At 36.8% G+C, this 12,031-nt stretch overlaps 1 protein-coding gene across 10 annotated transcripts in view; it reads right to left on the reverse strand.

Annotated features, from left to right (window-relative positions):
- TENM1 (teneurin transmembrane protein 1) overlaps positions 1 to 12,031 on the reverse strand; it is a 908,801-nt gene that overhangs the window by 762,905 nt on the left and 133,865 nt on the right. The window lies entirely within an intron of this gene.

Raw genomic sequence — 12,031 nt, forward strand, 5'->3', positions numbered from 1 at the left:
GTTCTAAAAGTGACTTGCTCATTGTTGCCAGAGGTAGGAGGGAACTTGTGCCTCAGTCGCAAAACCAAAATACACTGAGTTCCTCCTATAGGCAGGGCAACATACTAAGCTTTAGTAGGGTTCTACTGATCAAGATGATAAACTGTCTAAATTAGAGGTAAAGCTCATGGCAGTGATACAAAAAAGAAAGGAGGGAGGTGAAAGACATTACGAAGCACCAATGGGACATAGTGACTGATCATATGCAGAAAATAAAGTCAAGAAGGCACAAAAACCCTTGAGGTTTTAAGCCTGAGTAGCTGGAAGAACCATGGGATGAGTGACAGAAAGTGAGAAGGTGAATAGGACATCCAACCTGGAAAGATAACGTGCTCACCTTACAGAAGCATGATGAGATGGACATCAGTAGAATATCTAAGTGTACACATGTGGCAGGAAGTTGGAGATATGGGACCATAGCGCAGGGTATAGATTTTAAAAAATGATTTACATAAGAAATGGCAGTTAGATTCATAAAGGTAGATGAACTCCCCAAGGAAGAAAAAGTAGAGGGAGAAAAATAAATAATGGATCTTGAGTATATTCACAGTTTGAGTAGAAGAAATATAAAATAAGCCGGGAAGAAATCTCCATTTTCTTTACTCAAGGAAGTTTCATGGGACATGAACAACACATCAGGCAAAGAGAAGACAGTTTCTTCTCAGAATGATAATATGAGTGGGCAAAAGATTAGGGAATACCAGAAAACTAAGTTACTCTGATTCACTTTTTCTTTTTTTCCCCTTTCCTTTCTTTCTTCCTTCCTTCCTTCCTTTCTTTTTCTTTCTACTTGGGCTACTGCAAACATTTTAAGACTATATTTCAGAATATACCTAGTAGAATCATACTTTAGAGGGGTCACATTAAGATCCTTTGGTTGAAGTATTCTACAATAAAAGCACTCTCGGTGAAGTTGTCTGAAATTCATCTGCCGTATCCAAAGGTCCAGTCCAAGATTCAGATGGCTTAACTTAGGAATTCCTAAATTTGGGCACTCAAACAAGAAAAAAAAGTCAGATTGAAAAAAAAAAAAGATTCCTTTTATTAATTTATTTAGTAACAAATATAGATTTAGGAAATAGTAGCTGAAATCATATTTGAATACTGGCCAGGCAACTTATTTTCCATGTAACCTGAGACAAAGTACTTAACTTTTCTTGTCCTCAGTTTCCTAAACTTTATTACTGAAGATGATGATAATAGTACAGGTTTTATAAAGCCATTAAATGAGACAACAGGTGTAAAATAAATAGAATAGTCTTGTCATAAAGTAACTATTCAGAACTTGCTATATCACACACACACATATCAATAAGCAACACAAAGACGATTTTACATGATTTTTTAAAAACTAGGTTAAAAACTGAATTTTCTATTATTATTATTTCTTTTTTTTTTTTTTTTTTTTTTTTTTGCTATTTCTTTGGGCTGCTCCTGCGGCATATGGAGGTTCCCAGGCTAGGGGTCGAATCGGAGCTGTAGCCACTGGCCTACACCAGAGCCACAGCAACGCGGGATCCGAGCCGCGTCTGCAACCTACACCACAGCTCACGGCAACGCCAGATCCTTAACCCACTGAGCAAGGCCAGGGACCGAACCCGCAACCTCATGGTTCCTAGTGGGATTCGTCAACCACTGCGCCACGATGGGAACTCCTCTACTATTATTTAAAATACAAAAAAAAATCTTATTAAAAAAGGTCCTACTGTATATAGCACAGGGAACTATTTCCAATCACTTGTGATGGAACATGACAGAGGATAATATGAGAAAAAGAACATATATATATTTTTAACTCGGTCACTTTGCAGTACAGCGGAAAATGACAGAACATTGTAAATCAAACTATAATGAAAAAATTTTTTAAATATAAAAAAATACAAGTTTGTCAGTGACATAGGATTATCTATGTCCTAGACAGAAAAGTAAAAGAACAAGGTGAGAATTCATTTAAAAAGACTTACTACTAAGTTTATAAAATGAAAAACACAAACTCAAGAATGAGAAAATATAAAATTAAGAAAGTATATTCACCCTCTTTTGCCAAATGTCAAGAATAAGAAAAAAAAGATTCTCATGTGGTTTGTCAAACTGAAATTTAAGATGGGAAATCATTATTTAAAAAATAGTCTACATGCAGTCTCCTCTCCAATTCTAGTCTTATTCAAAAGGATGATCATTATAAAGAAAGGCTCTTAAGACACTGGAAGTAACTACCACTGCTAAGTGGATATCAAATTATTCTAGGCCAATTTTATTTCTTTCCATGATAAAATAAGTCACAGAGATAAAGGCAAAATGATAAAATAATCTATTTTGATTTCTATAAGAAATTTGACTTCACTTAATGACATTCTTAAAAGTAATGAGAAAAAAAGGAGGCTTACACTAGAGTTCAGTAACCTCATTACCCTGGAGGGCCCCAACAAGCCTGGAAGAGTGCTCAGAAGGGCCCATGGCAAAACTAAGAAACAAGTAGTGGAAAAAGGAAAGAGAAAAAGATACATTAAGAAAAAATAAGAGGAAAAATAAATACTACAAGGAGGAAAAAACAATGCCATGACAAATGTCCAGTTAATATTTATAAAGTGCTCAGAATACTGTCTGACACACAAATTATATATATATATATAATTTTAGACATTAATTTATATTTTATATAATATATAATATATATAATATTGAAATATATATATATTTGCTAAATAAAGAGTTCTGTACTCAAAACACTGACAACGTAACTCCCTACCCTTTGTATAGACATTCGCATGCTTGAAAGCAGAGGCCTAGAGCAAATGATTTCTTAAGGTATTCTGCAGCTTAGTTATTTCATAGCTCTATGTTTCCCATCATTTTAAGAGATTTCACTAAAGAAAAAACTGATGGTATTGTCGATGCATCAGAACTATATCTTGGAGTTCCTGTCGTGGCTCAGCAGAAATGAATCTGACTAGCATCCATGAGGACGCAGGTTGATCCCTGGTCTCGCTAAGTAGGCTAAGGGTCTGGTGTGGCATAGGACAGCAACTACAGCTCCGATTCAACCCCTAGCCTGGGAACTTCCATATGCTGAGGGTGTAGCCCCAAAAAGAAAAAAAAATAATAATTAAAATTTTAAAAAAGAATGGTATCTTCTATGTCTTCATTTTCCATTTTACCTAAAGGTATAACAACTATTTTTTCAATGGACAGCACTCATTTGGTAGACTTCCTAGAATTTGTGGGCATTATGTACTTCATCTAATGCTAAACACACTAACAACTAGTATTCCTTAAATAGCCTGTTCATTTATAAGGTAGCCCTGTCAGTAAGCTCTACTGTAAATCATTTGGTACACTGAACTCTGTGTTCCCATCAGTAATGAAGTAGGCATTTTTATTCAAATGTAGCAGGATGTTCAGCTCCCAGGATAATGATTAAGCAAAGATCTCTTTTTTTATTCTGCAGACAAAGCAGATACCACACTTACAGCTTAGGCTCTTAGGGACAAAAATCTTAATGGAGGCCAAGATTTCCTCAGACTTCATGGAAATAACCTTTGAAAAAGTTTGCCTTCTGTGGTCCCTCTCTATGGCAATTCTGATTTCTTTTTCCTAGGGTCAATATTCTTGACAGGCCTCCCACTCCCTTGCTATTCTTCAATAGAACTGTGATTTCCTCACTTCTTTTTCTAATGAATATTTCATCTGTCTGAAGGAATAATCACTGTGTGTTTACCAAATGACAAAATGACTTACAAAAATGTACTTAACTGAAAATCAGCCTTTCTTCGAATTCCCAAAAAGTCTTTTCTCAGCTCCTTCCTCCGCCTCCTCAAACTACTGTCAACAATAAAATGAATAGTGACTTCGTGTGCTCCCTTATGATTAAAACTATAAGCTTGATGCAAATGAGTACTCATGGGTGGCATTCACATCGTATAGTATGTAGATGTAAGCTTAGATCAGGACATGCAAATAAGTGCATCTTTCATTTTGTATTCATTCATGTTATACAAAATAGTCAAATATCAATCAGGGTGCTTTATGAAAAAAAAGCAGTGTGTAAAATTAAATAAAATTAAGGGCATTGAAAACTTGTATTATTTATATTAATTTATCATTGAAGGTTCATATCATACACTATGAATTTATATCCATCCCATTTAACCAAGTGAGGATTTTGCCAATAAGAGAACAAATCAGTCATCTATTACACACAGTGGTAGTCATATATGTCACTTAATTTTTTAAAATTAAAGTTTGCGAGCAGTCATGCACATATGACTGGGACAAAATAGGTAGCTGAGGTGTTCTCAGAAAACAGCTATTTATTTTGTTGTTGTTTTGTTTTGTTTTTATTTTTGTTTTGTGTTTTTAGGGCTGCACCCAAGGCATTTGGAAGTTCCCAGGCTAGGGGTCAAATCGGAGCTGCAACTGCTGGCCTACACCACAGCCATAGCAATACCAGATCTGAGCCACATCTGCAACCTACACTGCAGCTCATGGCAACACTGGATCCGTAACCCACTGAGCAGGGCCAGGGAATCGAACACGTGTCCTCATGGACACCAATCAGGTTTGTTACTGCTAAGCCACAACAGGAACTCTGGAAAACAGCTATTTAAAATCATAAAAGCTGGAGTTCCTGTTGCGGCTCAGTGGTTAACAAATCCGACTAGGAACCATGAGGTTGTGGGTTCGATCCCTGTCCTTGCTCAATGGGTTAAGGATCCGGTGTTGCAGTGAGCTGTGGTGTAGGTCACAGAAGAGGCTTGGATCCCACGTTGCTATGGCTCTGGCGTAGGCCGGCGGCTACAGCTCCAATTGGACCCCAGTCTGGGAACCTCCATGTGCCACAAGTGTGGCCCTAGAAAAGACAAAAAGACAAAAAATAAAATAAAATAAAATCATATAAGTTGAATAGTTTCATCTGACATTTGCCAGGCATCCAGCAAAAGTAGGACAATATCTGAAGGTCATTAATTCAATGTCTATCCTATAGAAAAGACCCTGACTATTTCAGATAGTGTGCCACATGGCAAGAGATTATATTGCTCCTTGGTACCTATTTCAGAATTTTTGGCATTGTTTTTTTATTTTTCTTTACCTTTACAAACATAATATATAGTGATTCTTGATATACTTGAAGTACGTCAGGCTGAAGAAATAGTTATTTCAAATTTATTGAGGTGAGATGGAAGACTGGACTTTGCCTCACCCAAAAGACACTTTGCTGCATTCAGCTGTCAGGTTACCAAAATTATGGGACTGAAATAACACTCTTAAAGATCTTCTGCTCAGAGAGACTTTCCAGAAACCATTTCTATTAACTAATTCCATTTCCTAAACATCCAATGTTGGACTTTTTGTTGGGAAATAACGGATGCATTTCAGATTATGGCTTACCTATAAACATTTAGAAAAAGCCTAAGGCTTTGTTTTCAGTTTTGTGACTGGTGTGTGTGTGTGTTTCCTGGAGTAGAAGAACAAATACCAACTAAGCAAAGCTTCCATTTTCCTTAAAAGATTGGAGCTAAATGCCACAAGAAAATGAATCTGCAAGTTCAGTATTTCTGCCAGCATATTAAAATGGTTCTACAGTTTCATGGAACTATAAGCAGACAAGTGAATTGTCTGTCTGTCTGTCTGTCTATCTATCTACCTATCTCTGTTAGGATATATCCTATGCTAGAAAAGATCAACTTACTTATACAACTGTCCCCTTGCAACAAAATCAAATCTATTGGTTTAATTCTTCCAGCTTAGAAGCTACTTCTTCTGCTTCTCTAAAGTCTAAAAGGCTCTGTTTTATTCCTCATCTCACCATTGCACGTAGGTACTTTATCCTATTCTAAGATTTTTCTTTGCCTACTCTCAACCTTACAGAGATAGCTTGTAGCTTTGGTGAAAAATCTGACCATTGCTGAAACAGGTCACACACCAAAAAAGAAAAGAAGAGAAGAGAAAAGGGCAACCTACATGATACTCTCTTGCTCTCCCCTACTTAACAGCATGGATAATCTGCCATACTTTGATTTTTCTTTTTGGTGAAGCGGCAATATAGAGAAAGCTAGGTCACAGGAGTGTTCAAGAGGAATTTAAAAATGAATATGTTTTGGATTCACTCATCTATAGCATAAAAAGGATGATTGTCAGCCATGAGCAAGTTTAACACTGAGAAATCCTTATAGGATTGACTGCAAATATACAAAAAGTCCCTTGAAGGTTCAACTTATCTATATCTGAGCCTGTATCTCAAATATTCTGATTTTACATAAAGATGAGCCTGTATCTCAAATATTCTGATTTTACATAAAGAGATGATGACTATCAAAGAGATGATGAAATAAGGAGATAAACTTATTTTAAATTAAAAATAAACTAAAAAAACTTAAAGCTTTAATCATTTTTTGATATCCTCTCATTTACATGTTCCATAGGCTCCTCAAACTCAACAGGTATAAAATAGAATTCCTTAACCTACCTCCCCAGACCTCTACTTTAACTTCCATCACCAAGGTAGATAAATGGGATTGGGGTGAGGTGGGAAAAGGTTGAGAGAAACTTGTACAGAAGAAAAGTCAAAATATCTAAGAGAGCCCAGGTTCTAACTACAAATCTTATGTAAAGATTTTTAGCTGATATTCCCTTGCTAGGGTCATGAAAAATTGTTTTTCAATTCAGCCTAAACTTGATCTCAGTAACACTGAATGGTATCACATTCATCCAGTCTCCCAACCCAGAAAACTTTTCCTTACTCTCCATACCTAGTGAGTGACCCATGCCTGTCAGTTCTACAGCATTAACATATCTCAAAGCTCATGGTTCTCAAACTGTAGTCTCTGGACCAGTGACATCACACACACACACACACACACACACACACACACACACACACACACACACACACCCACACCCTTAACCTGTTAGAAATGCAAATTCTTTGGCCCCACCCCAGACTAACTGAAACAAAAACTCAAGGTTTGCAATTTAACAAGCCAGCCACTATTCAAATCTATCCCTTTATCATTATTGCCATTGTGAATTGCCACCTGGCCTTTGTCATCTCTTATCTGGCCTATAGTAATAGCTTCCTAACTGGTTTCCTGGCCATCAGAAGTTCTGCACCCTCAAGCCATTCTCCATCCTATTACCAGGGTGAACCCTCTATATCAAGAAGTGATTATTCAAGTTCTTCCTTAGTTCCTCTATGACTACAGAAGTGGCCTTTAAACTGTGTTCCTAGGTGAATTTGTTTCAAGAGTTGCCTGTCAGACAAGACAAAAGCTAGTTGGTAGTACACCAAACTTCAATGTTTATAGGTAACATAGAAAACCAGTGGCCTACTGGGAAAAGGAGATGTTCTTAGGCCAGACAAGTATCTCCTCATCTGCCTCCTGCCTATCTCTCCAACCTCATCTCTCATGTCTACTTTCTACATCACCCTTTAGCTGAAGAGGATGACTGTAGTTCCTCTAAGAGACCAGGCAATTTGATGTTTTTGTGCCACTGCTTCTTTTTCTTAGAACATCTGCCCATCCCAACCAAACTGACCAGCAGATAATACCAAATTGCTAATCCCTACCTCCAACCAGTGCATACTTACAAAATGGTTCCAGTGCTAGCACTACCTTCCCCATGAAATCTTTTCAGATGACTGCTTCTCATCCTTTTACTAGATGGACTTGATTAACCCCCACTTTGTACCCTCACAGTGGTGACAACAGTAGTGGGCGTGATAGTTAATATTTACTGAGGATGCACTATGTTACATGCCACACTCTGCGAAGTGCTTTGTGTGTCATGTACATGCTATTTTTAACCTCACAAGTCTATGAAGTATAATTATTTCCCCCATTTTAGAGATGAGAAGACTGAAGTTAGAAAGTGTATGCTAATTCTACTTGCCCAAGTTGCATAGTCAATATGTGGCAGAACTGGATCATCTACCTATTTCAACTCCAAAGCATTTGCTTTTAACTTCTATAGCATGGGGACCGGGATCATATCACACAAGTCAGGTAAGGAAGGAATAAGACAATAGGCCTTATTGTCCATAGTGGTAAACACTATGGAATTGCCCTACTATCCACCATGGTAGACACCATGGAATTGAACAAGGCACACTCAAGCTATAAGCATTTTTAAAAGGAAGGGAAGAGGAGAAGAGGGAGCAGAGGAAGAGTCTTAGGTTGCAAACAAATATATCTAAGGACTGATCCTGAGCAGTAGGCCACTAGCTTGAAACTTCTGTTTCATACTATATTCAGTTCCCAACTTTATGCTTGTCATAAAGCCCATGCTAGGATAATTTACTAGGATAGCAGGGCCTCTATCTTTCTCAGTACTGTAGGTACATCATGAAAGAAAGATAATTTCCCACTTTTCACCTATCTTGCATCCTAGACCTCAAGGCAGAGGGATGAAAGATAAGGGTTGGGAAGAAGGGCATAAGTAATCTATACCAGGAGAGGAAAAGAGGGCTACATTTTCCCTGAGACTCGGGGTACAGGTGGGAGCCACAGAGAACTGTCAGGTATTTGAGGAATCTCATAAATGGTGGCATTTCTAATACAGTGGCCTGATATGGATATCTAGGAAAAATGATCAATAGGCAAATATCCCTCTGCACCAAGATCAGCATGAACCATACTTTTCCACAGTAACAATTGCTAAGAACTAGCATCTTCTCTTCAAATTTCTGCACTGGGCAAACCTTAGTGTGCTAGTTCTCTATTGCCACTGTAATAAACTACTACGGACTTGGTGGCATAATACAACACAAATTTATCTTACCATTCACTAAGTCAGAAGTGTGGAATGTGTGGAATGGGTCTTGATGGGCTAAAATCGGGTTGTCAGCAGGGCTACATTCCTTCCTAGAGTCTCTAGGTGATATACTTTCCCTACCCTTTCCAGCTCTAGAAGCTTGGCTCATGGCCACTGTCTTCAAACCAGCAATATCAGGCAGAGTTCTTCTCATGTTACCATCTATCTGGTTCTCCCTCTTCTGTCTCTTCTTTTATTTTTAAGGATCCTTGTGGTTATGCTGAGCTCACTAGTTAACTAGGATGTTCTTCTTATTGTACAGTCAGCTGAATAGCAACTTTAATTTCATCCATAATCTTAATTCCCCTTTGCCCTGTGATACAACATATTCACAGGTTCCAGGGATTAGAACATGGATATCTTTGGCAGGAGGGCATTCTGCCTACCACGATCAGTGATTCCTATAGATTTTTTGAGTGTGGGCCTATTTGAGATTATAAAGCTCACTGCTTTACTGATTAGGTGCTGATATGTGAATCTTTTTTAATTTAGAAAAAGAATATGAATGCCAGGAGCATTTAAAATTTATATGCATGCCACGCATACAACACTTGATTATAGTACTTCTCTCTGCATAGGTCAGTCCTCACCTCTCGACCAATAGCTTGCGATTGGGAACCATGTCCCTTATTGAGTTTATTGATTTTTGTTTCCCCAGCAACTAGCACCATGCCTGGCACATTGTAGAAACTTACTATTTAACACAGTAACAAATAAATGAAAAATGCTTCCTCTGGGGGAAAAAAAAAGCATTTGTAGAGTTGTATTTGTTACTTATTTCAGAGCTGCACATATCTCGAAAGCTGCATCTAGTGCTAAAAAGGGAGAGGCAAGCCAAACATATACTATTTAAAAAATCCATCTAAAATAGATGTCAGAGGCATTTTAAAATTATTTCTAAAATGGATCATTCCTCAGTGGAATAAAGAGCAAAAGAAAGGGAAGTGTTCTCCTAAACTATATGAATTCTTACTTATCTTTCATTTCAAATCAATAAGGGGAAAGTCACTTCTAAAATATTATGATTCATGAACTTCATTTACTGTTCCTTCTCTTAGTTTGATCAGAATAGCCATCTTTATATAGTACTAGAATTGTTGACATTTTATTGCATTACCATATCTCATTATTATGTATTAAATGCTATTATTTATGGCTACTACTTAATCTGATGTGAGACAGAAAAATTATTGAAGGCTTGGCATCTCAGGAATAGGCATTTTATAGGGATGAAGGACTGTAGTAAGAGTCAATGGTCCTTCAGCTGCCCCTCAGATCATTAACTCCAAGTGGTTATTTGCTCCCAGGCACTGTCCTGTGCCCAGGGTGTTATTGCTGTGATATGTAGATGAAGGAGAATATATTTTAAGTGCTTTAATATGAACTCAATGCTCATGAAGGGTGCCAGATTGAAAGCATTGGAGTCTGAAGTCATTGGGTTATGCACTTGGCTGATTCCAAATTTTAGAGAGATGCTTGACCTTGAATGACCACCTTGCAAGAGGGAAAAAACATAAAGTTTAGCTGAACTTCAAGAGATTGACAGAGGAGCTACATAGCAGCATCCCTAAGTTAAGCGTTTTTATTAAGGACGAAAATGAGACTACGAAGTAAACTTCTACTTGAATCTATTTAGTATAATGCCAATACTGGTGTGGGGGGGTTAGTAGTGGTGTTAGTAAACACAATCGCTTTCAGATAAAAAGTAAATAAATTCCCTAAACCTGGCACTGAACCACTTAAACAAGCAGCAACTTTTTAAACATGTGCGTGTATTCCAACTTAACGGCCAATCTTGATTCTATTTTGCATACTTAAGAAGAGTCCTTAATTTTCTAAAACTTAGAGACTGATCAGGAAGAAAGTTGACACTACTCCCAGTCCACAAAAAAAGTTTTTATTATACATTTGAGAAAACCGAGGCCGAAACCTAGGGGGATAATATCACTCATATGAGACTGGGAATAGAGCCTATGTTTTCTGATTGACAGGCAAGGGCTTTTCGGCTATATCATGTTGTCTCTCTAAGGGAGGAAAAGTAGCTGCTCTCTGAACCAGTTAAATATTTAGTGCCAATTATTTTCATAAGTGTGCATCGTTTTGGCCTGCTAGGCATTTTTCCTCCATTCTGATCTATTCATTCACATTAGCTTTGCAAGACGATCATTTTTCACACATTTAAACCTTTTTAGTACGGAAAAATACCTTTCAGTTAATATTACACAACTGACAGACTCACAATCCCCAAACTAAGAAAATTATTTTCATAAATGACACAATATGTGAAAATCTCATCTTCCTTCCTCAGTACTATCATTTTATTTTCTGATCTTATTAATTTTTTTTCTATAGTGATCTGAACTTTTGACAATGGTATTCCCTAAAAGGCAATACCTCTAGAAGAATAGCAAATAGAACCACGGTACACAATTAAAACTGACAAATCCATTTTAAATTCCCATTGCAGAGTAATCTCAATTAACTGGAACCCAATTAAAAAAAAAAAAAACACAACTCTGAATGAATTTGTATTATATTTTTTGAAGGGCAATGAAAATTCCAAGATTTCAAGATTTCATTTTTTTGTGTAATTTCATTGTTTAATGTTTATTGAAGAAAGTATCAAGTGATTCCAAAAACATCACCAATTCAGATCATTCTTTTGTTTTTTTTAAACAAGTGGGGTAAGAATTCATATTTGAGTAATGATGCATAGCACTACAGGTACAGGTATTAAAAGAAAAAAAAAATCAATACTTCCTATTCCCTACTTACTAAGGACTTAACACTGATGAATATTTTTAATAAGAATGAAGCCCAATGAGGGAAGTCTTTTAAGTAACTGAAGATTTTGATTAATCTGAAAATCTCACCCATCTTGCCATATGTTCTCACATATTCCATGTAACAGAGGACTGAATAGTGAAGCAATCATTTTCTCAATATTCCAGGTGAATTCTATCCAAATTGGAACATTTACCAAAAGAAAAAACAATGATATTCACCCAGAATGGTTCAATAGATGGATAAATGAACGGAAGGAAAAATGGAAGGGTAAATAAAAGAATGCAATGCCATGGCAATACAGATATTTTACTTCAGATTTTCCTAAAAAATTAAAATATTCATTTCAGGAGGCAAATACTTGTTGTGTCAGTAAAATCATCCGAATGAAAATATT

Source organism: Sus scrofa, chromosome X (genome assembly GCF_054392235.1).
Source record: "Sus scrofa isolate SSC_HxYL_T2T_F1_AM1 chromosome X, Sscrofa_HxYL_maternal_Yorkshire_Landrace_v2.0, whole genome shotgun sequence".
NCBI classification, from domain to species: Eukaryota; Metazoa; Chordata; class Mammalia; order Artiodactyla; family Suidae; genus Sus; species Sus scrofa.